Here is a 21,368-nt window from a genome sequence, read left to right as displayed (position 1 = left end):
TTCGCTCTTATTGCCCAGGCTGGAGTGTAATGGTGCCATCTCAGCTCACTGCCTTCTGGGTTCAAGCAATTCTCCTGCCTTAGCCTCCCAAGTAGCTGGGATTATAGGCACGCACCACCACGCCCAGCTAATTTTGTATTTTTAGTAGAGATGGGGTTTCTCCATGTTGGTCAGGCCGGTCTTGAACTGTCACCTCTCAGGTGATTGGCCCACCTTGGCCTCCCAAAGTGCTGGGAATTATTGGTATGAGCTGCCCTGCCCGGCCTAGGTGCTTTTTTTTTTTTTTTTTTTCTCAGACAGAGTCTCGCTCTGTCACCCACGCTGGAGTGCAGAGGTGCAATCTTGGCTCACTGCAATCTCTACCTTCCAGGTTCAAGTTATTCTCATGCCTCAGCCTCCTGAGCATCAGGGACTATAGGCATGCGCCACCACACCCAGCTAATTTTTGTATTTTTTTTTTTTTTTTAGTAGAGATGGAGTTTTGTCATGTTGCCCAGGCTGGTCTCGAACTCCTGGCCTCAAGGGATCCACCTACCTTGGCCTCCCAAAGGGCTGGAATTACAGGCGTGAGCCACTGTGCATGCCCAGCCAGGATTAAGTACTTTCTAAGAGACATGGTAGCCAAAGTATACACTTGGATGTCAGAGACAATTGTTCTTTTACTTATTAGCTAGGTGTCTTCAGGCAAGTTAGGTCTCAGTTTTCTCATTTGTAAAGTGGGGATACAACTTCTCAAGGGTGGTTGTAAGCACTGAATAAAGTAGCTGTTTTGTTACTAATACTTTCATTATTGCTATTTGCAATATTAACATTCTGGTGGGAAGAATCCATGTATTTCAGAAATGCAAAAATAAACTGGAATGGACTAGAATTCATGCTCTAGGATTTGGCTTCTTTTTTTGTCCCAGTCAGCAGATAATCAGAAGTCCAAGAAATAAGTAGTGCAAGAGCAGGCCCAGAGTAAGCATCCAGGCTGATTTCATCTCCTTGCTCCCCTTGCCCCTGCCATGCATAGGTGCCACAGCCCCCACCCCTATGAGAAAGTCCAACCAACCACCCCCTCCCCTAATGAGACAGGCCCAAGATGGAAGAGCCCAGAGGTGGAGAGAGTGGCACTGCAGGATGTCTTGTTGCTAGGAGATCCGAGGAGGCAGCAAGAGCCTGTTTCCAGAGCTGGGAGGGAATGCTGGGCTGTTGTGTAGACGTAGGGCATGTGGCCCCAGATGGGATTTTGTGGGATTCTGGGCAGGGGACGGCACCTGGGAGAAGGGGCTGGGGGCAGGAGGAGGGGCTTTGTAGAATATGGTCCCTTTCAAAGATGGTGGACTCAGGATTACCTGTTCATTTCTTCCATTTAGCTCCTTATATGTCCGTTTCAGAGCTGCATTTGAATCCTGACCCACTCTACGACCTTTGGCAAGTGTTGTGCTGCTATACTGGCTGGCATTGGCCTTCTCACCAATGGGAGGGCTAAGTGAAACATTTATAATAAAGTGCTCTGAAAAAAGGAAGACAAAGTAGGAATGTGAAGGTTTGCTACCACTGTCATCTTTATTATTATAATTATTTTTTCTTTTACTGTCAAATGAGGGAATTGGACTCTATTTAGTTCCTATGCATGAACAGGGAGCCCTGGAGGGCACCTCCACTATGAAGGCCTGTGTCAGGAGGCTATGAGGATTGGCTAGATGGGCCCCGTTAGTGAAACTCCAGGGGGCATCTGAGGCAGGCAGTGAAGTTCAAACCGAGAGAGACAGCCCAAGGGGGCTGTGGTTGCTGAAAGGTGGGGGCTGAAGTAAGATTCCTGGAAGGACTTCCTTCCTTCCTTCCTTCCTTCCTTCCTTCCTTCCTTCCTTCCTTCCTTCCTTCCTTCCTTCCTTCCTTCCCTCCCTCCCTCCCTCCCTCCCTCCCTCCCTCCCTCCTTCCATTCCTGTTCCTGTTTCTTTAGTTTTCCTTTCTTCCAGAGTTTCACTCTTGTTGCCCAGGCTGCAGTGGTGCAATGGCCCGATTTCAGCTAACTGCATCCTCCACCTCCTGGGTTCAAGCGATTCTCCTGCCTTAGCTTCCCGAGTAGCTGGGATTACAGGCACACACCACCATGGCCACTAATTTTGTATTTTTAGTAGAGACGGGGTTTTTCCATGTTGACCAGGCTGGTCTTGAACTCCTGACCTCAGATGATCTGCCCACCTTGGCCTCCCGAAGTGCTGGGATTACAGGCGTGAGCCATTGTGCCTGGCCTCCAGGAAGGACTTTCAATGGTTCAGGCGGGAAGTTTTGAGTGAGGTAAAGATAACAGACCTTTCTAATATAAATATGTTTACACACATATACCAGAAAGTAAGCAACAAAACAAAACCCAAACACACAAAATAAATAATTTCACTCTCATAAAACAACCTCTGGAAAATGTTTGAAAATATTTCCTTCCAGTTTGCTTTTTTCTAGGCATGTATACATACATACATACTTTATAGAAATTGGGGCTGGGTGTGATGGCTCACGCCTGTCATCCCAGCACTTTGGAAGGCTGAGGTGGGCAGATCACTTGAGATCAGGAGTTTGAGACCAGATTGGCCAACGTGGTGAAACCACATCTCTACTAAAAATATAAAAATTAACCAGGCATGGTGGCGGGCGCCTGTAATCCCAGCTACTTGGGAGGCTAAAGTGAAATAATTGCTTGAACCCAGGAGGTAGAGGTTGCAGTGAGCCGAGATCCTGCCACCACACTCCAGCCTGGGCAACAGAGCAAAAACTGTCTAAAAAAAAAAAAAAAAACATATTTTGCTGGGCGCGGTGGCTCAAGCCTGTAATCCCGGCACTTTGGGAGGCCAAGGCGGGTGGATCACGAGGTCAAGGGATCGAGACCATCCTGGTCAACATGGTGAAACCCCGTCTCTACTAAAAATACAAAAAATTAGCTGGGCACGTTGGCGCGTGCCTGTAATCCCAGCTACTCAGGAGGCTGAGGCAGGAGAATTGCCTGAACCCGGGAGGTGAAGGTTGCGGTGAGCCGAGATCGCGCCATTGCACTCCAGCCTGGGTAACAAGAGCGAAACTCTGTCTCAAAAGAAACCATATTTTATAGAAATTGGATTATTTGTTACATACCGTTTCCTGTCTCCTTTTTTACCCACATTGTGTTAAACATGATTACCTGCCCACATATAGATCCACAACATAATTTTTTTGTAGCTGCATAGTATTTCAGCATATGTATATATCACAATTTCTATAATGTTGCCACTATTATTGGACATATATACAAAGTCCAATACTCTACTTCACTCTCGTATACAGTGCTTACGCAAATGTTCTTATAGCCACATCTTTGTGTCACTCATTGTTCTCTAAGGATCAGTTCTTAAAAAAAGAATTTCTGCATTAAAAGGTATGTACACTTTTAAGGCTTATCATGTACTTTTTCCAAGTGCCCTCCAGAAAGATGAAACCAGTTGATAGCTGCATTGACACTGTCTGAATCTACCCAATTTATTGGAGGCTCATTGTTTTAATAACCTGGCAGTGGTGGCATAGGGGTGGGAGGGTCACTTGTATGGATTAGGCTGAGGGAGGCATCATAGCCACTCTAAAAGGGACTTTGCAGAGAAAGGCCCCAGGTGGCCTGGTGGGGCTGGGTTGGACTGTATGGAAGGCACTTACCTGCACGAGCTGTGCTATGCTGCGCTATGTTGGCCTGACTGTATTGGTTATGGTAGGCCATGAAGGGCAGTTGGTCTGGGTCAGCTGCACTGGCTCAGGCCTAGCAGTCTTGTCCCTGGTGTGATCCTGGGCTCAGCCTGGTGTGATCAGCGTGGTCACCAATCCAAGACATTCATTCTAGAAGCTGGCGTGGCCTCCCTGGCCATGCTGACAGACTTGTCCATTCACGTAGTAGAGAGTGATTCATCAGAGCTGGTGGTAGCAGCAGTGACTCTGACAGAGTGGAACTGCTCTCACCATCCTGTCACTTGGCCTCTAAAAATAACTCTTGCCTGTTCCGAGTGACCGCACCACCAGGTGTCTGGAGGTACTGTCCTGTGGTTGTGGCTAAGTGAGGGAGGGCATGTGTGTGTGTTCTGGGGATAAAGGGGCCATCTGGGAGCCTCTTTCTTGGTTGGCCTCTGAGTCAGGGATTTGGGGTGGGGATATGAGAGGCAGACCAGTCTCTTTCTTTTCTACCCTCTCATAGATGGGGACAGAGACAGCTAGTGGGGGTAGGGATATCTTTCAGGACTGTATGCTCACTCCCTGCCAAAAAAGGGCGGAGAGAGTGCAGTGGAGAGGGTGACTTCAGAGGCAATATGACAAGGGTGGGGCAGGCTCTGGGGAAGCACAGCATTTAGCCAGTCAACATCTGTGTCCCACAAAAGCCCATTTCAAAGCTAATCTTCTTAGCCAAGGCTTTAATGTAGGGTTCCTTTAAATTAGATACAAAATACACACAAATACAGCTAATTGCTTATCATGGCTGATTAGAGATTGTCTAGCCCAAGCTCAACCAAGTATCCATGGACTCAGGGTGGGTGATCTATGCATGGGCTTCATGAGGTCTCTTGATGCCTAAAAGATAATAAAGATAGAGGTGTGTGTGTGTGAATGTGTGTGTGTGTGTGTGTGTACACGTGCATACTCATGTACATTTTTCTGGGAGAAGCTCTGCAGTTTTCACTGCATTTTCAAAGGAAATCACAACCTATAAAAGGTTTTCTTTTTCTTTTCTTCTCTTCTTTTTTTTTTTTAAGATGCTCCCCTGTACAAAGACAGAGGAAGGCTGGTTCCAAAGCCAAAAGAGAAGGTCCCTCTCTTTTTTTTTTTTTTTTTTTGAGACAGTCTCTCGCTCTGTCACCCAGGCTGGAGTGCAGTGGCACAATCTTGGCTCACTGCAGCCTCTGCCTCCCAGGTTCAAGTGATTCTCCTGCCTCAGCCTCCCAAGTAGCTGGGACTACAGATGTGCATACCATGCCTGGCTAATTTTTGTATTTTTAGTAGAGATGGGGTTTCACCATGTTGGCCAGGCTGGTCTCGAACTCCTGACGTCAGGTGATCTGCCTGCCTTGGCCTCCCAAAGTTCAGGACAGGTGTGAGCCACTATGCCCAGCCCTCTAAAAGGTTTAGAACTAACCTAGTCCAGTCCCTTACATTACAGATAAGGAAATTGAATCCAGAGGGGAAAATGACTGCCACACAGGACACCACCTTCCCCTGTCTGATTCCTTGAGCCAGGGTCTAGCTACCTACAGTGGTCAGGATCACAGAACCATTTTCGTACCCTCTTGGCTGGCATGGATCCAGCCGAACAGGCTTGAGGCTTTCAATCACAGTGGGCATCTGAACACTCACCTCTAGACCTTCCCACTCCCAGGGGAAAACCCACGAAGCATCTCCTGACTCATTCCTTTAGAGGGCATCTTTTTGTAAGACAATTAAATCTGTCTCATTCTGGCAGGACACTCCCTGATACAGGAAGTGCCTCTGACTCGAAGGAAAGGAACTGACCCTCGGGTCCTAGAGGAAAGGAAATGGAATGGGTGAATGGGCCTGGGAATATATACGATGGAAAGGCAGGAGGTCATAGCTAGTGGCAAGAGACAGATGCTCTCCCATTATATATGGGAGGAATTAAACTGCCTTAGGTGTTAGTAATAGGACTGATAAGCAACATTTATTGAATACTTACTGTGAGACGCTCTTCTAAGAAATGTACAAGTGTTACCTCCATTAATCCTTATAATAACTCCATGTGGTTATTTATTTTTATTTATTTCTTTTCTTTGAGACTGAGTTTCACTCTGATTGCCCAGGATGGGGTGTATCTTGGCTCACCGCAACCTCCACCTCCTGGGTTTTGCGATTCTCCTGCCTCAGCCTCCCAAGTAGCTGGGATTACAGGCATGTGCCACCATGCCTGGCCAATTTTTTTTTTTTTTTTTTTTTTTTTTGTAGTTTTTAGTAGAGATGGGATTTCTCTGTGTTGGTCAGGCTGGTCTTGAACTCCCGACCTCAGGTGATCTGCCTGCCTTGGCCTCCCAAAGTGCTGGGATTACAGGTGTGAGCCACTGTGCTCAGCTCCTTATGGTTATTATAAGGAAACTGAGGTGCAAATAAATTAAGCACATCTAGGAAACAGCTGAGCCAGGATATGAAGTCGGGTCCTCTGACTCCAGAGTATAGATCACTCTGGAGCCAAAGTGTAGGCTCCTAGCCTCTGTGCCTGCAGACCTGAAACTTTAGTGTGTGTTAGACTCACAGGAGGGCTGATGAAGGCACTGTTGCTGTTCCAAACCTCCTACTTTCTGACTCAGTAGGTCTGTGTGTGGCCTGAGAATTTGTGTACTTAAGAGTTCCCAGATATTGCTGCTGTTACAGGGACCACACTTTGAGAATCATCCCTGTTTCCTGATGGGAAGAGGTGAACAGAGGGAAAAGAAGTGGTGGCTGATCTCACCTGGATTACTGCAGTGTTCCACTGCGGTTCCAGGCTTCTCCCACCCTCCCATCACTAACTCTTCACCAGAAACCAACTAATTTTCCTAAAGCCCAGCTCTAATTATGCCTCTGCTCAAATCTCTGGATTCTCTGACACTATCCACCATTGCTGTCCAGTAGAACTATCTGCAGTGATGAAATGTTCTATATCTGCACTGTCCAATATGGTGGTAACCACTAACCACATGTGGCTATGAATTTTACATTTTGTTCCATTAAATTTAAATAGTCACATGTGGCTAGTTGCTAGATAGTGCAGGAAACCACTTGGTTTGTCATTCAAGGCTCTGCTTGGCCCCAGCTCCTGTTCGTGTCCAACCTCAACCCTCGGCATCCCAGGCTCCAGGCCATTTGCAGCATTTCCTGATTCTGCCTTGTAATTTCCAGCTGCTGTGGCTTGCATTATGCTCTCTCCTCACTCTACATTGTCCTTCTGCCCTGCCTTTTATGCTCACCCCACAGGTGACCTCTTCCTCAAAACTTTCTTTGACACCTGCTGCTCTCTAATCTCTTTCTCCTCTGAACTCCCTGAACACTTTGTCCTCTTCTTACAACCTTTGGCGCTTTCGGTGTTACATGGCAGTTGGCTGGTGTTGGTATTTTCTCTTACTAAACTGTAAGCTTTTGGAGGATGTGACTGTTTTCTATAGAGAGCTCTTGCTTCCTGCCGCAGGTCCCTCCAGCTACACAGAGGAGCTCGACAAATCCCACAAACCTTTGCACTGGCGCTCTGGGGATACAGAGATCACTACCATAGCTTCCCTGTCCTCAAGCTGCTCACAGGCTTCTACGAGAGTCTGATTCATGCCCAGAGAACCATTGAAGCCAATAGTTATTTTGGGCAGGGAGATAAAAGCCACAGAGGGCCCAGTTGGCGAGGGGAGTGCAGCAGGAACTGCCTAAGCAGAAGGCTGTGTTTACACACACAGACGACTTCTCTGCCCAGCCTGGCCTGGTGCGGGGAGATGGGAACACTCAGTCGTCGCTGCCTGGCTGCCTCGTGAAGTTGGGGATTAACCAGTGATGCAGCGGCTGGTTTAGCCGTCTGGTCCCTGCAGATGGGTGGATGAAGAGAGGGTTGAAAAGACTGCAGAGCAGTGCCAGCCTCTGGAAGTGAAGTGCTGGCTGGGTGGAGTGGGAACCTGGGCTGGGAATGTGAGTGCAAGCAAATGTTTGTGACCTGACAGCAGACAGCAGGTGGAATTCTGCTGGGTCTGGCTTGGGGGTTTATAAGGTCTTTGTTAACAGTCCCTGTTTGAAATAGAAAAACTGTTGAAAAAAAAAAAAAAAAAAAGGAGGCCAGGTGCAGTGGTTCATGCCTGTTATCCCAGCATTTTGGGAGGTCAAGGTGAGTGGATTGCTTGAGCTCAGGAGTTCGAGACCAGCCTAGGCAACATGGCAAAACCCCATCTCGACAAAAAATATAAAAATTAGCAGTACATGGTGACATACATCTGTAGTCCCAGCTACTTGTGAGGCTGAGGTAGGAGGATTACCTGAGCCTGGGAAAGTTGAGGCTGCAATGAACCATGATCACACCACTGTACTCCAGGATGGATGACAGAGTGAGACTCTGTCTCAAAACAACAATAACAATAACAGAGAAAAAAAAGATAGAAACAGGTTTCTAGCTTTACACTCTAATCTTAAGAGTATTTTACACCCTGGGTCAGGCGTGGTGGCTCCCAACGCTAATCCCAGCACTTTGGAGGTTGAGGCGGGTGAATCACGAGGTAAAGAGATCGAGACCATCTTGGCCAACATGGTAAAAACCCATCTCTACTAAAATACAAAAATTAGCTGGACATGGTGGCGCATGCCTGTAGTCCCAGCTACTCAGGAGGCTGAGGCAGGAGAATTGCTTGAACCTGGGAGGTGAAAGTTGCAGTGAGCCAAGATTGCGCCACTGCACTTCAGCCTGATGACAGAGTGAGACTCCGTCTCTAAAAAAAAAAAAAAAAAAAGATATTTTACTCTAGCATATATTCATCTCTAGGACAAAGTCTTAAAAAAAGTAATCTTTATTGATATAACATAAACAGAAAAGTGCACAGATCATAAGTGTACACATACTTGTGTAATTGTCCCCAAGACATGAACAGAACATGTCAGTGTCTCCATAGTAAATCTGTGTGAAGCCTCATGTGTGTAGGATTAGTGATAGAACAGACAGATGCTCTAGAGTCAGGCATGCCTGGGGTTGAGTCCTGGGCACCCCCTACCTACTAGCAGTGTGACCTTGGATGAGTGACTTAACTTCAGTTTCCTCTCCTGTAAAATCAAGGTGAATCTATCATCTCTGCCTTACAGAGAAGTAGATTTAAAACTGAAGATAGGCAAGTTGCTAGGCACAGTGCCAGCACTAAGTGGGGACTCAGATGCTCTCTGCAATGGCCATGTTAATTGATGGTGATACTGCAGTACCTTCTGGCACCCGGGACCATGGATACACACACAGCTTTTCTCCTGTTGCCTCTCACTGCTCCAAGCTCTCTTCCAACTGCAAGGAATTAGTGACGCTGTGATGATGCAAACCTCAGCTGATGCTTCGGGCACCCAATGGGAGGCTGGGTGGACATCTGTATCCAGTGGTAATATAGCCAGATTTTTCAGGTTCTGGCCTCGGGAATGTGGCTCCCAGAACTCCTAGAGGGGCTGATGTCCCAGGGAGCAGCCGGAAACATAGGACCCATTAAGAAACATAGCTGAGGTAGAGATGAGACAGAACTCAGCCTCAGGGATGTCCTGGCATCCTAGGTGGACTCCTGACTCCTGCTTGCTCCCTGGCCTCTGGCTCTCGGTGTGAAGATGGCCAACACATACTATACACACATTGTGAACTGGACACTGATGTGGGCCTTCAGGGGTGTGTGTGTAGGGGGAAGGGAGTATGATGAAAAGTGGCCCCTACCCTAAAGCCCATAGTGCAGTTACAACCCCTGGGCAGGTCACATGACTCTGAACTTGAAGGTTGCAGGAGGGAGAGAAGCTTAGACATTATTTCTAGCCAGAGGAATTGTGTCACAGAGGAAGGGATCAGGAAGGACTTCCTGGAGAATGCCTAGAAGAATAACTAAGGGAAATGGGAAGAGGATCTCCCAGAGAAGAGAGCACAACCACTTGCCCTGGGGACCTGGAACCAGCCCGTTTGACAAAGCTCATCACATGGAATCTGAGAATGAGTCTGGAGAGCCAGGTGAGACTAGGCTGTGGAAGATCTTGAGAGTCGGGCTGAGGTGTTTGAGTTGCTTCATCAGAGAATGGGGAGCCACTGAAGCTTCTTCCATTGAGGAAGCAGAGCAGGACCAGATCCTCTTACTGTGCTCAGTGGAGACTAGCATTGCTTTTAGCCAAAGATGGCAGTCAGTGTCCAAGCCACTAGAGTGGGCTGTGAGAGCCTCTGGGATGCCCAGGCATGTGTAGGGGCCCTTAGCTGTGGGTACAGAAGAGGAGGAGGCGCATGGACTAGAGATCAGGCTCCTAACTTTGAGAAATGGCAGTCTTATTGGAAAAGTTGGAGAGCCTCATGACAACTGAGCCCCAAATTCAGAAGTAGAGGTAAGGATGAGCTGAGGGTCCAGTGGGCAGAGAAGAAGAGACTGGCTGGGGGAACATGCAGGGAGGAGATGGGACTGGGCTTTCTGGAGGGTAGGCAACCTTGAGAATGGGCAGGCTTTGGAGAGACTGGGGGTACTGCAGGGGCACCCTAGTGGGTGCACCTGAGGTGCAGAAGGGAGCTTGGAGCATGCCAGTACCACACAGAGCCTTTGTGGGCATTCTTGCACATCGTTCTCATAGCTCTGGAAGTTGGTGCTCATACTATTCCCACTGCACAGGTGGGACAACTGAGGCCCAGAGAGGGTAGGGCCTTGCTCAAGGTCATGCAGCTTCTATGCTAATAAATGTCCCCCATCTCTGCCCCAGCCCCCTTGCCAGAGGTGAACAATGTCCTTCAGCTCTTCAACAACACGACACTAGATACATACAGAAAAGTGCTTTGTACACTGTGACCTGCTGTGCAGTTTGGAGGCATCCTCCTCATCATTCCACACTAGAATAAGGCTTAACACAGGAGGGTGTGGTTCCCATGGTCTGAGCTGGATGGAAGGTTATAGGGAAGGGTAGGGTCTCTGAGAACTGCCGTGCTTTGAGAGGCTTCTTAGAGGAGATGGAGAAGAGGATGTAACTGGGAGCCAGAGTGAGGAGGTCCCTGCAAGGTGGGCACTGCTGCCTGTCTACCCTGCCTACTTCCTCCTCCCAGACACAGCTGCCCTGTGCTGCCCTCCGCAGAACGCCAACCTTAGTGAAATGGCCTGCCAGGCAGTACTTCCCAGGCTGGTGGGTCATTCTGCTCTGGGAAGTTTGGCTCTGGTAGCTCCCTCCTTCTGGCCCAGCTCCCAGTGGCCTGGGGCTGTTGCTGGGCCCAGCTGCCTTCCAGGGTGGGAGCCAGATGCCCTGCAGCTCTCTTGTCTTGGAATACCCTCCTCCCCATGACCTCACCTTTAACCCAGCTTGACTTGGTGTCTTCTCCGGGAAGCCTTTTCTGATCTCCATGGGCTGAGTTAGGACCCCAGAGTATCTAAACTTATACTGACCAAAATAAATAAAATGTGAGCCACATGTGTAAGCCACGTACAATTTGAAATTTTTTAATAGCCACATTTTTTAAAAAAGTCAAAAGAAACAGATGAAATTATTCAAATGATTGTTTTATTTAACCTAGTACATTCATAAAGTCATTTTTTCTTTTTGAGATGGAGCTCTTGTCCCCCAGGTTAGAGTGCAATAGCGTGATCTCAGCTTACTGCAACCTCTGCCTCTTCAGTTTAAGTGATTCTCCCACCTCAGCCTCCCGAGTAGCTGGGATTACAGGCATGCGCCACCACACCTGGTTAATTTTTGCATTTTTAGTAGGGATGGGGTTTCACCATGTTGGCCAGGCTGGTCTTGAACTCTTGACATCAGGTGATCTGCCCCCCTTGGCCTCCCAAAGTGCTGGGATTACAGGCATGAGCCACCATGCCCAGTCATAATGTCATTTTGGTATAAAAATTATTAATGAGATATATTACCTTTTCTTTTTGGTATGAAATCTTCAAAATCTGGTTTTTACATTTATAGCACATTTTGATCTGCACAAGCCACATTTCAAGTCCTCCATAGCCACATGGCTACCATATTGGTTAGCACAGCCCTAAAGACAGGGAGTTTATAAAGGTTGAAGCTCAGAGTTTGGCACCAGAGAGATCTGGCAGTCATATTCTGGCCCTGCCGTTTATTAGCTGGATGAACTTTGGGAAGTCGCTAACCCTTCTGAGCCTCAGTTACTTCAGCTGTGAAAGGGATTAATAATTTCACTGCCAGAGAATTGCTTTGAGGATTAAACAAATGAATGCGTGTCTAGTGCCAGGAACATAGGAAGTGCTCAGAAAATGGTGGTGATTAATTTTCTAGTACCCTCTGATGTGCAGGGGTATGTACCTCCACTGGATTGATTGCGAATTCAAGGGCAGAGGCTGTATTCAATTCCTCCTGCCTTCCTCAGTGTCCAGGGCCTGGTTTGATGTGAGCGTTACTGCTTGCTGAATGAAAGATTAAGTCCTTGGGCCAGGAGTGCTCCCCACCCCTACCCTGCTTGCCCAGGAGTCAAGGGCCCTTGTGGCTGGGAGTCAGACCACTGACTACCTGTGGGTGACCTTGGCAAGTCACTGCTTTGCTGAGGGCCTTGGTTTTCTCCTTGGAAACATAAAAGGGAGATAAGAGGGGCCCTGACTGAGGTGTTTGGTTGAGTCTCTCCCCGCAGTGACCTTGGGGGCTGTGGCTGACCGTGTCCCTTGCTTTCCCAGCCAGTGGAGCAAATCGCTTCCGTCCTCCTCCTGGCTTTCCTGTATCCTGGACTTTTGCACCATTAAGCTCCCTACAGTTAAAATTTAAGAGGAAAGAATTTCTCCTGCCTCTTAGACACAGCAGAGAGGAGATGGAGGGTCCTGTCCCTTCTCTTCTACCAGTATCTGCTGATTTTCCATTATAGCAGCCCGGTGACAGACATGGGACAGGAATTCTCCCATTTTATAGGTGAGAAAATTGAGGCTCAGAGATGTCAAATAACCTGCCCTTTGCTGGATGGGCTCCTCTTTCTTTTTATCTCCATGAGACTTGGTCCTGGGTTGGGTCCTGTTCCTGTGCCTCAGTTTCCCTGCAAGGGGAATGAAAACGGTCAAGTAACTAGAGTAGTAATTTACGACCGATAGGGGCCATATGATCTTAATTGTCTCTCCTGCTTCCTCCAGCCTGATTTTTCTGGAAAGGGTTACTGTCGGGTAAAGTGGAAAGTATCTAGTCCAGGGAACCAGTGTTACTGTGCGAGGGTAGCCTTGGACGGTCACTCCCACTCTGAGCCTCAGCCTGCCTATTTATAAGATGAGAGATGATATTATCACACAAGATGCTGTGCAGATGACACACAAAAGTACTTTGCAAACTGGAAAGTGCTAATAGAAATGTTAGTGAATAATAATAATCATCAAAATAATGAAAATAGCAGCCTCATTTTCTGTGTGGGCTCATTGACCTGACGTGAATTGAGCCCTTTGGGTATAAATGCAAAATGATGTCTGGGAACTTCCTGCCTTGGTCTTTGGAGTGTAGCCTGGATTCTCCTGGGAAAGTGAGAGGCTCCATCTGGTTGAGGAGGGTGGGAACGTTGCCCTGCCCCAGGGGAGGAGTGAGGAGGGCTTTAGCCTGGGGGAAGGAAGGAAACGGAGAGGGCCAGGGAAGGAGAGTTGAACTAAGAGGAACAGAGAGGGCCTTGGCCAAGCAGCCCAGAGCCTCCTGCCCACAGGAGCCCATGACTGGGAAGGCTCAGCCAGCAGGGGAGACTGAGTCTATTTGGAATTAAAATATTTGAAGGCAGGCAGTCAAGAATGTCTTAGCAGCTGTGCCTCTGAAACAATAAATTCATCTGGTGTAACTCCTGAGTTTTACTGGTCCTTTCACTCATTTTTTTAAATACATGTGTGGTGAGCTAAACTCAAATAGAGCACCTTGTGTGGCAAAGTGACTTGCCCAAGGCCACAGCCCCAGGGGCCTGCATGAGACTCCCTGGGGAGCTCCTGGGAAAAGTGAATTTGAAAGGCTGGGGGATGAAAAGTCCAAAGGCAAAGGGCAGGATTTTTACAGAAGGTTGCCAAGGAGGACACTGGTCCTTCTGTCAGTCAGCCTGGGCAGATTTGTCTGTCTTCCCACCTTCTGTCTGGAGGATGAGCATGTTCTCTGGGACTGGGAGGAGCTGGCTTCATTCTGCTCTCTGCTTTTCATCCACTCCTGAGCCTGGTGAGCAGGGGGAGTGTCAACAACGGAAGCTGTGTCTCGAGACACCTGATGAAGATTTAACTTGGAGAAGAGAAGGTTTGCTTTGGGCATGGCACAAAGGGGCACAGCTGTATCTTGAGTTCTCTAAAGGGTGCTGGGGAGAGAGCCTAGCCTCATTCTCTGGAGGCCCTAGAGTACATATGAGGACCCAGGGTAGAAGGTCACCATGATGAAGCTGCACACTGGGAAGGAGGAGTTGGGGGAGGGAGGTGCCCGGCCCTGTGGTGTGTGACACAGAGAGATAGAGAGCCCACTGGTGAGGCTGATACTGAGGGAATCGCAGCAGGGAAGGATGGAGGGCTAAGCTCACATCAGGGCTGCTTCCTACCTCGGGGCCTCTGTGTGTCCCAGGGCAGTGAATTCTGTAGTAAGGAGAACCATGGAGAATGAATGAATAGTTGTGAATGCCTGGGGGTGGGGGTGGTGACTGGGGGGTCGTGGTCATATGGGCTGCAGTGGACCCATGGATAGAAATCTTCGGAGATCATGCTGCGGTTACTCACCATTCTCTCTATGCCTTCCGTATGAACTAGGAACCCTAGAGATAGGCATGTCCAGCCCTGTCTTCATCTGCAAATGAGGCCCACACATGGGAGCAACTTGCCCAAGGGTACTTGCTGAGCCACTAGCAGAGCTGGACTGGAACCCAGGCCCTCTGCCTCCCAGAGTCCTCTGCGGCTTGAGGTCTCCACCTTTGGATTGTGTGAAGTGGAGGTACCACAGTGGCTGAACTGGTTTTTGAGCCTGTAACAGTGCTCTGGGAGGGGAGGAGCAGGGCTTAGCTGGCTTTTGAGCCATGATCTCTGCCACAGGCCACTTGGCCACCCCTGCCCCTTCCTGGAGCTCTCGTGTGCACTCAGCCCGTGCTCACACACATACAGCAAGCCCGCCTGTACACAGGCCCCGTCCCCAGCAGGTCCCCGGACTCACTGTTACACTTACTGTCATTGTCACCAAGGCACATGTGTACAAATGTATACACAGACACCCTCTAGACACACTCAGAGGCACAGAGGATTCCCAGGAGACAGTTGCAATACCTCCTCCCGGTGGGGAAGGATGCCGAGTCCCAGGTGGGTTCTGCCCTGCGCTGCGCTGCGCTGCAGGGGTGGTGAGGGGATCCGGCTCCGGTGGGATGGGAGGCCCACTGAGGCTGAGTCACCCCTTCTGAGTCAGGGATCCGTCCCTCCTCTTCTCCCCTCCCCCTCCCTCTTTCGCTGCTGAGCCCCCCAAGGGGACCTGGCGAGAGTGAGGAGGCCCGGGGCTGTCTGGGACCAGGGCGGGGGCAGCCCGGGCACTCGAGGGGCCTCCTGCGGCACAGTCTCGCAGTGGTCTGGGAACTGCCTGTGTGTCAGGGACCCGGAGGAGGTGGCCTGGGAGCCTGAGAGAGAGGGCGGGTGGAGAGGAGACGGGCAGAGAGGAGGCGGAGGCAGGGGCTGGGCCGCCGCGAGCTGGGAGGCAGGCGCGAGCAGCGGCCGCCCCTGGGCTGGGCTCCGAGGCCGGAGCGGGGGCTGGCCGCGCGTCGGGCGCCAGGCCCGGGGCTGTGGGCACCGTGCCCAGCCCCCGGCGCACGCCGAGCCGCCACCGCCGCCGCTGCAGTCAGCATCCATCAGCGGGCGGGGGTGTCGCGGAACAGGCTGCTCCGCAGAGCCCGTCGCGACCCTGCGCCGCCCCGCCCCGCGGCCTGCCGGCCAGAGGAGTCGAGGGGGCCGCCCCTCGCCCAACCTGCCCGAGATGGGGACCCCTGGGCCCAGGTAGGCACGTGGGGGGAATCAGGTGGCTCTGGGAGCCGGGGGCTTGCAACACCTAGGCCCAGCCTCCAGCCCTGGGGGAATGGGGGTGAGACTGGGAACTGAGTTTTCTGGCTGTTGGCCCCCTGGCCAGTGTGGGGGAGGGTCTCTCAGTTCCTCCCCACCTCCTGGCCGGCAGCCTCCCTCTAGGCCTGGAGAGAGGATCGGGAAGCTGGGGGGGCTGGTCCTGCTGTAGGAGGAGCAGTGCGTGGGTGCTGGGCTCCCACCGGCTGGCCCACTCTCTTCTCGGAGAGCACTCCTGCTACCACCTCCGGAGGCCAAGGGCTCTCTGGATTTCTCCGGCTTCAGATGCTGCAGAAGGAGCTCTTGGCTGGAACCTGGGATGCTGGCGAGCTCTTGCCCTCATCTGTCCTCACTGGTTAGGGACCCTTCCCCGCTGTAGGCTTGCCTTGCCTCCTGTCTCTCTTCCAAGTCCCTCAGAGCTGCTAGCAGGGATCTTAGCTCTAGGACTTCTGCAGCTCTGGCCTGGCATTGTCCTGGCCAGTGACTGTCCCCTAATCAAAGGGAGAGGGCTTGTGTGTCCCACTCGCATCTGGCACCTTCACACTTGGGGAGATCCAAGGGCCCAAGAGGCTGGGGTCTCAGGGATAGGCATGGTTGGGGGCAATGTCTACAGTTACTGGGGTACTTACTGGGTGCAGAGGCCATGGACTGGCAGACCTATATGGCTCAGAGTGGTCCATGGGGACCTTGAAGGCCAGACAAGGTCCAAGAGGGAGTTCTGGGGATGCTGGTGTCTCCCTCAGCTGCCAGCCATAGTCGTTGCTTTTCCCTCGGAGCTCTGAGGATGCATTGCTGGGGGAGAGAGCACCACGTGTTCCCACATTCGCTTCTGGATCCGCATAGCACCTCCTCTGCACCCAAAGGTGGGAATGTGAGACGGCCGGATTTAGGACCTCTCCAGGGCTGTGTGGGGTCCAGAGGCTTGGCTCCATTCCCACCCCCGTGCCCCCACCCCCAGCATTAGGAGCCTTCCAGAACTAGGAGCAGTTGGGCCAGGTCGGGATCTGGGGCCTGGATGGTGCCCTCAGCAGCTTCTGGAAGACTCAGTGCCTCCTGTCCTGAGGAAGGGTGTGGAGAATAGAGGCAGCTGTGTGCCTGTCTCCCTACCCATTCCTCCAGATGGAGCCTGCGGCAGAGGCAGCCTGTGCCAGCCTCCTCTGTGAGCCACCGTGGCCCAGGGAGGCTCTGCCAGCTCTGTGCAGGGATGGAGCTGGCTTCTCCTGGCCAGCCTGAGGTCATACCCGCCTGGCGGCTAGGCACAGTATTTGTGGCATGCAGAGCATGGTCCCTGGGATTTCAGGGGCACCTCAAACCAGTCTTGGAAGAGATCAGTGCAGAGGGCATTGTTCCTATTAAAAGCCTTCCTGGGCTATGTGACAGTCCCCCTGGGCTCAGCCCTGTGAGCTCCTTGAAGAGCTTCTTCCTTAGAACACTGCATGAAAACAATGCTTGGTCAGGTAGTCCTCACTTAGCTGATATTGAAAGGTTGAATGGGGCCTAGAGAGGAAGAGTGACTTGGCCAAGGTCACAAAGCAGCTGAATGGGAGAGTCAGCACTAATGTACCCAGGTCTTCTACCTCTTGCTCTGGAACTCTTGCAGCCCCGATGCTGGCTTCCCTGATGCGGTGGCTGTGCCATAGACAAGACTCTGCCAGGGGCTAGGCATTGTAGCCTGGAGCCTGAGGCTACCTGACCCCTTAGGAGGGGCCTTATGTTGACCTCCAGCCCTTACCCTCAATAGATGAGCAGGAGAGGCCAGTGGCCATGGACCCTCTTGGAAGTGCGTAGAGCTGAGAGGATGGCAGGTGCCCAGGGATGTTCTGGCCTGAGCCTCCAGGGGGCAACAGAGAGGGTTTTCTGACTTCAGGCTGCCATGGGAAGTGCTTTTAGCACCAGCCCAGACTTCTCTAAGGGCTCCTTTCTGGGCTTCCCTGTCCCATTTGTTAAAAGGGGATGGTCACCTCGGCTGGGTGCAGTGGTGCTTGTCTGTAATCCCAGCACTTTGGGAGGCCAAGGCAGGTGGATCACAAGGTCAAGAGATCGAGACTGTCCTGGCCTAAAACATGGTGAAACCCTGTCTCTACTAAAAAATACCACAATTAGCTGGGCATGGTGGTGTGTGCCTGTAGTCCCAGCTACTTGGGAGGCTGAAGCAGGAGAATTGCTTGAACTCCAGAGGTGGAGGATGCAGTGAGCCGAGATTGCACCACTGCACTCCAGCCTGGGTGACAGAGCAAGACTGTCTCAAAAAAAAAAAAAAAAAAGCCGGTGGCAGGGTGGGGGAGGAATGCCTGGAGAGTAGTACCAATGATGACACAATCAAAGTGACAGCATTTATTTAACACTTACTGTAAACCATGTACTGCAAGAAGTGCTTTGAGTCATTTCACAGTATCCCTATCAGATAGGTATGATTAATTATCTACTTTTTACAGAGGAGAAACTGAGGCTCAGAGAGGTTATATCACCTGCCTAAAGTTATATAGCTGGCACGTGTGGGGCAGTGTGAGTCCAGAGTCCTTCTTTCTACCATGACATTTACTGGGGGCAGCGTCTGGAAGTACCAGCCTGATATCCAGCAGAACCAGGCAATTCCTTGGTAGGCCAAGGCTGGTCCAGGTGGAGAGGTGTGTGTGTGTGTCTGGCGAGGCAAGGGTGGCTTTGTGGGCTGAATATTACTGTGGTCCTGAGGGATAGAGGCAGATCGGTACTGACTAGGAGCTCTCAGGGAAGGATCAGCCTTGGCCTTCTGCTTCCTGGCCAGGATCCCCCAAAAGTGGGGAAGCACCAGACTCTCTGCTCCCATTGGCTTTTAGGGAATATGGGCTGGCCCTGGGCACATCCTGAGGCCCCAGTGGGGACTGGGCTGAGGAGGCCCTGTGGGCAGGGAGCTGAGCCTGGGTGGATGGGTGGGGGTGGAGTAGGCTGGCACTGCTTCCCTTGTGGGCTGGAGGCTTGTGGATCAGAATAGTAACAGCTAACATTTATTGAGCATTTATTATATGCCAAGCCCAATTTTAAGGGCTTCCTTGTAGAACTCATACATTCTTCACAAAGCCCTATGAGGTGTAGATGAGGTATAGGAGTTATTATTCTTCCCATTTTACCGATTGAGGGAGCTGCGGCTTAGACAGTTGTTCAAGGTCAAACAGCTTGGTTGTTGGGGCATCAGGATTCAAACGTCGGCAGTACGGGTTAGAGCCATGTTCCTGAGGGCCATGCCTGTAGTTTCTCAGAGGCCATACTCCGTTTTGTTCAAGCTGAAATAGTCACTTAGTCAGATGTATCCCTCTCCTCAAAGGCCTCCCGGTCTAGCTGGGAGAGATGCAGACATGACACATTGAAAGTAAAGAATGTGCCATTGCATATGCTCAGTATGGATTCCTATTTTGGTGCTCAGGGAAGGCTTCAAGAAGGGGGCCTTTGAGCTGGGCCCTGAAGGCCAAGTTGGATTTCAATGGTTGAAGGGGAAGGGCACTCACTTCCCCAGGTTAGAGGGGAAGGAAATAGGAATGCCTCTGAAGAAGAGTGGGTGGTCTGGTGTGCGTGGAACAGTTAGTGTGTGTGGCAGGGTGTGAGCTAGGAGGCGACTCAGAAAGTCAGCTTGTATTTGGGTTTTTGATGATGCTCTGGAATCCACCAAACATAGGCTCTAGTCACAGTACTGCCTTGTACTAACCATGTGGCCTTGAGCACATCACTCAGCTGGCCTGCGCCTCAGTTTCCTCATTTGTAAAATGTAGATAAACATGCCTGTCTCATAGGGACCACGTCGTGGTTGTTACATAAAGCACCTAAGTGTAATGCTAACACGTTGCAGGAGCTCAGTAAACATGACTTCTCTCCCCGTTCTGTCTCTCTTAAATGTCAAGCCAAGGTGTTTCAACTTGACTTGAGCCTGGAGGCTCTAGGAACCTTTGTAGGATTTTGGTCTGCTGAGGAGCATGTCAGAACTGTGTTTTGGGAAGGTCCCTTTGTACAGGAGAGGATGGACTTTGACCTTACAGGGAGAAACCTTAACTGTGGGGACCTGGAGGGCTGGGGAGGGAGCAAGATTGGCACTCACTAAGGTGTCTCTCCAGTAGTGGGTGGCCTGTTTGCAGAAGGAGGAGCTTGGAGTGGGTAAGGCCACAGGGGTCAGGAATTCCTTCTGAGGCCTGGTGAGTGTGAGAAGAAGGGCTGGTCTCCCTTCAGTCATCTGGAAGATTGGGCAGCATCTTTTTTTGAGCATCTGGCCTGTTTTTCTTTTGAATTATTTCTTTCGAATAAATCCCCATCAGAGCTTCCTCTATAATAGCAGCAAATGGGGACTAAGTGTCCAACAATAGGAAGAGGATGGAGAATGCTTTGGAACATCCACTGGATTAAATAGTACGCAGTGGTGAACAGCCACAGAAAAACTGTTTGCAGTGCATGGAGCTGTGCAATTGTAAAGCCCGTTTGCATCCTTGATTCATTTCGTGTTTATGACTGCCTTTCGACGGAGGTGGGGCCGGGCTGTATCCCTGTGTGTGAAGAGAATGAAGCTAGACTCCAGTCTCCTTTAAGGCAGAGTTCACATTTTATTCATTGTTTAGTCGCAGCATGTTGCTCGGTGGTTTGCAAATGCTTGTACAATGAAAGAATGAGTGAACCCATCAAGAGGGGAAGTGACTTGATTAAGGTCACACAAGTTGTAAGACATAGTACCTGCCATATTCTTGCTATTTGCTACTTGCCACATTCTTCTCACTCACCACTCACTATCTTCCAGGGGAGTAGGACAGAGAGGTTCCCAGTGAGGACTTGGGACTTGCGTAGAACAGGGCGTAGGTCTTGTTTCTGTTTTCACTATCTGTGGCCTTGGCAAGTGAATTAATCTTTCTAAGCCTCAGTTTACCCAGCTGTCATGTGGATAGTCCAAGTACCTGCTTTTAGGGTTGTCATCAAGAGTAAGTTAAGGCATGGAAAAGTCTTGGTATGGTAACTAGCGCATAGTAAAGTGTCCATGAGTGTTAGCGGAGATGACAATGTCATATGTGATGTCATTAACTGTCTGATACAATTAATTTTTTTTTGAGACAGAGTTTCGCTCTTGTTGCCCCCCTCCTTTGTTTATGGAGACAGAGTTTTGCTCTTGTTGCCTAGGCTGGAGTACAATGGCATGATCTCAGCTCACCGCAACCTCTACCCCCCGGGTTCAAGTGATTCTTCTGCCTCACCCTTCCGAGTAGCTGGGATTATAGGCAGGCACCACCACGCCTGGCTAATTTTTCATTTTTTCGTAGAGACGAGGTTTCTCCATTTTGGTCAGGCTAGTCTTGAACACCTACTTTGGCCTCCCAAAGTGCTGGGATTACAGGCATGAGCCACTGCACCCGGCTACAATTAATGTTTAATGGGAAAAAAGACTCATAAAATTATGAGTATTCATAGTAAAGTGGTATAAAATTAGGTATAAACATAGATACAGATTGGAAGAAAACAGGCAGAAAATGGAGTAACAGCAAGCATATGGGAAGTAAATAAAACAGAAAAACAAATCTTTCTTTATCGTTGTATTTATTTTTTCTTTAATTTTTATTACAAAAGAAATTTGTGAAAAATCCTAATAATTCAGAAGTGTAGGCTGAGCACAGTGGCTCATACCTGTAATCCCGGCACTTTGGGAGGCCAAAGTAGGTGGATCACCTGAGGTCAGGAGTTCAAGAC

At 50.2% G+C, this 21,368-nt stretch overlaps 1 protein-coding gene across 50 annotated transcripts in view; it reads left to right on the top strand.

Annotated features, from left to right (window-relative positions):
- Window positions 1-21,368, top strand: part of EPB41L1 (erythrocyte membrane protein band 4.1 like 1) — a 145,737-nt gene that overhangs the window by 47,956 nt on the left and 76,413 nt on the right. For 24 of the 50 annotated variants that reach the window (XM_078370981.1, XM_078370978.1, XM_078370976.1 and 21 more), the window contains exon 1: window positions 15,310-15,617. The exons of the other annotated variants lie outside the window; for them this stretch is intronic. The gene's annotated coding sequence lies outside the window, so the exon portion shown is untranslated. Of the gene's footprint in view, window positions 1-15,309; window positions 15,618-21,368 lie in introns of those variants that run through there. 50 annotated transcript variants of the gene reach the window in all.

The sequence above is a fragment of the Callithrix jacchus genome, chromosome 5, assembly GCF_049354715.1.
Source record: "Callithrix jacchus isolate 240 chromosome 5, calJac240_pri, whole genome shotgun sequence".
Classification (NCBI taxonomy): domain Eukaryota; kingdom Metazoa; phylum Chordata; class Mammalia; order Primates; family Cebidae; genus Callithrix; species Callithrix jacchus.
Note: the sequence above shows the minus strand (reverse complement) of the source record. Positions and strands in the feature narration are given on the sequence as shown.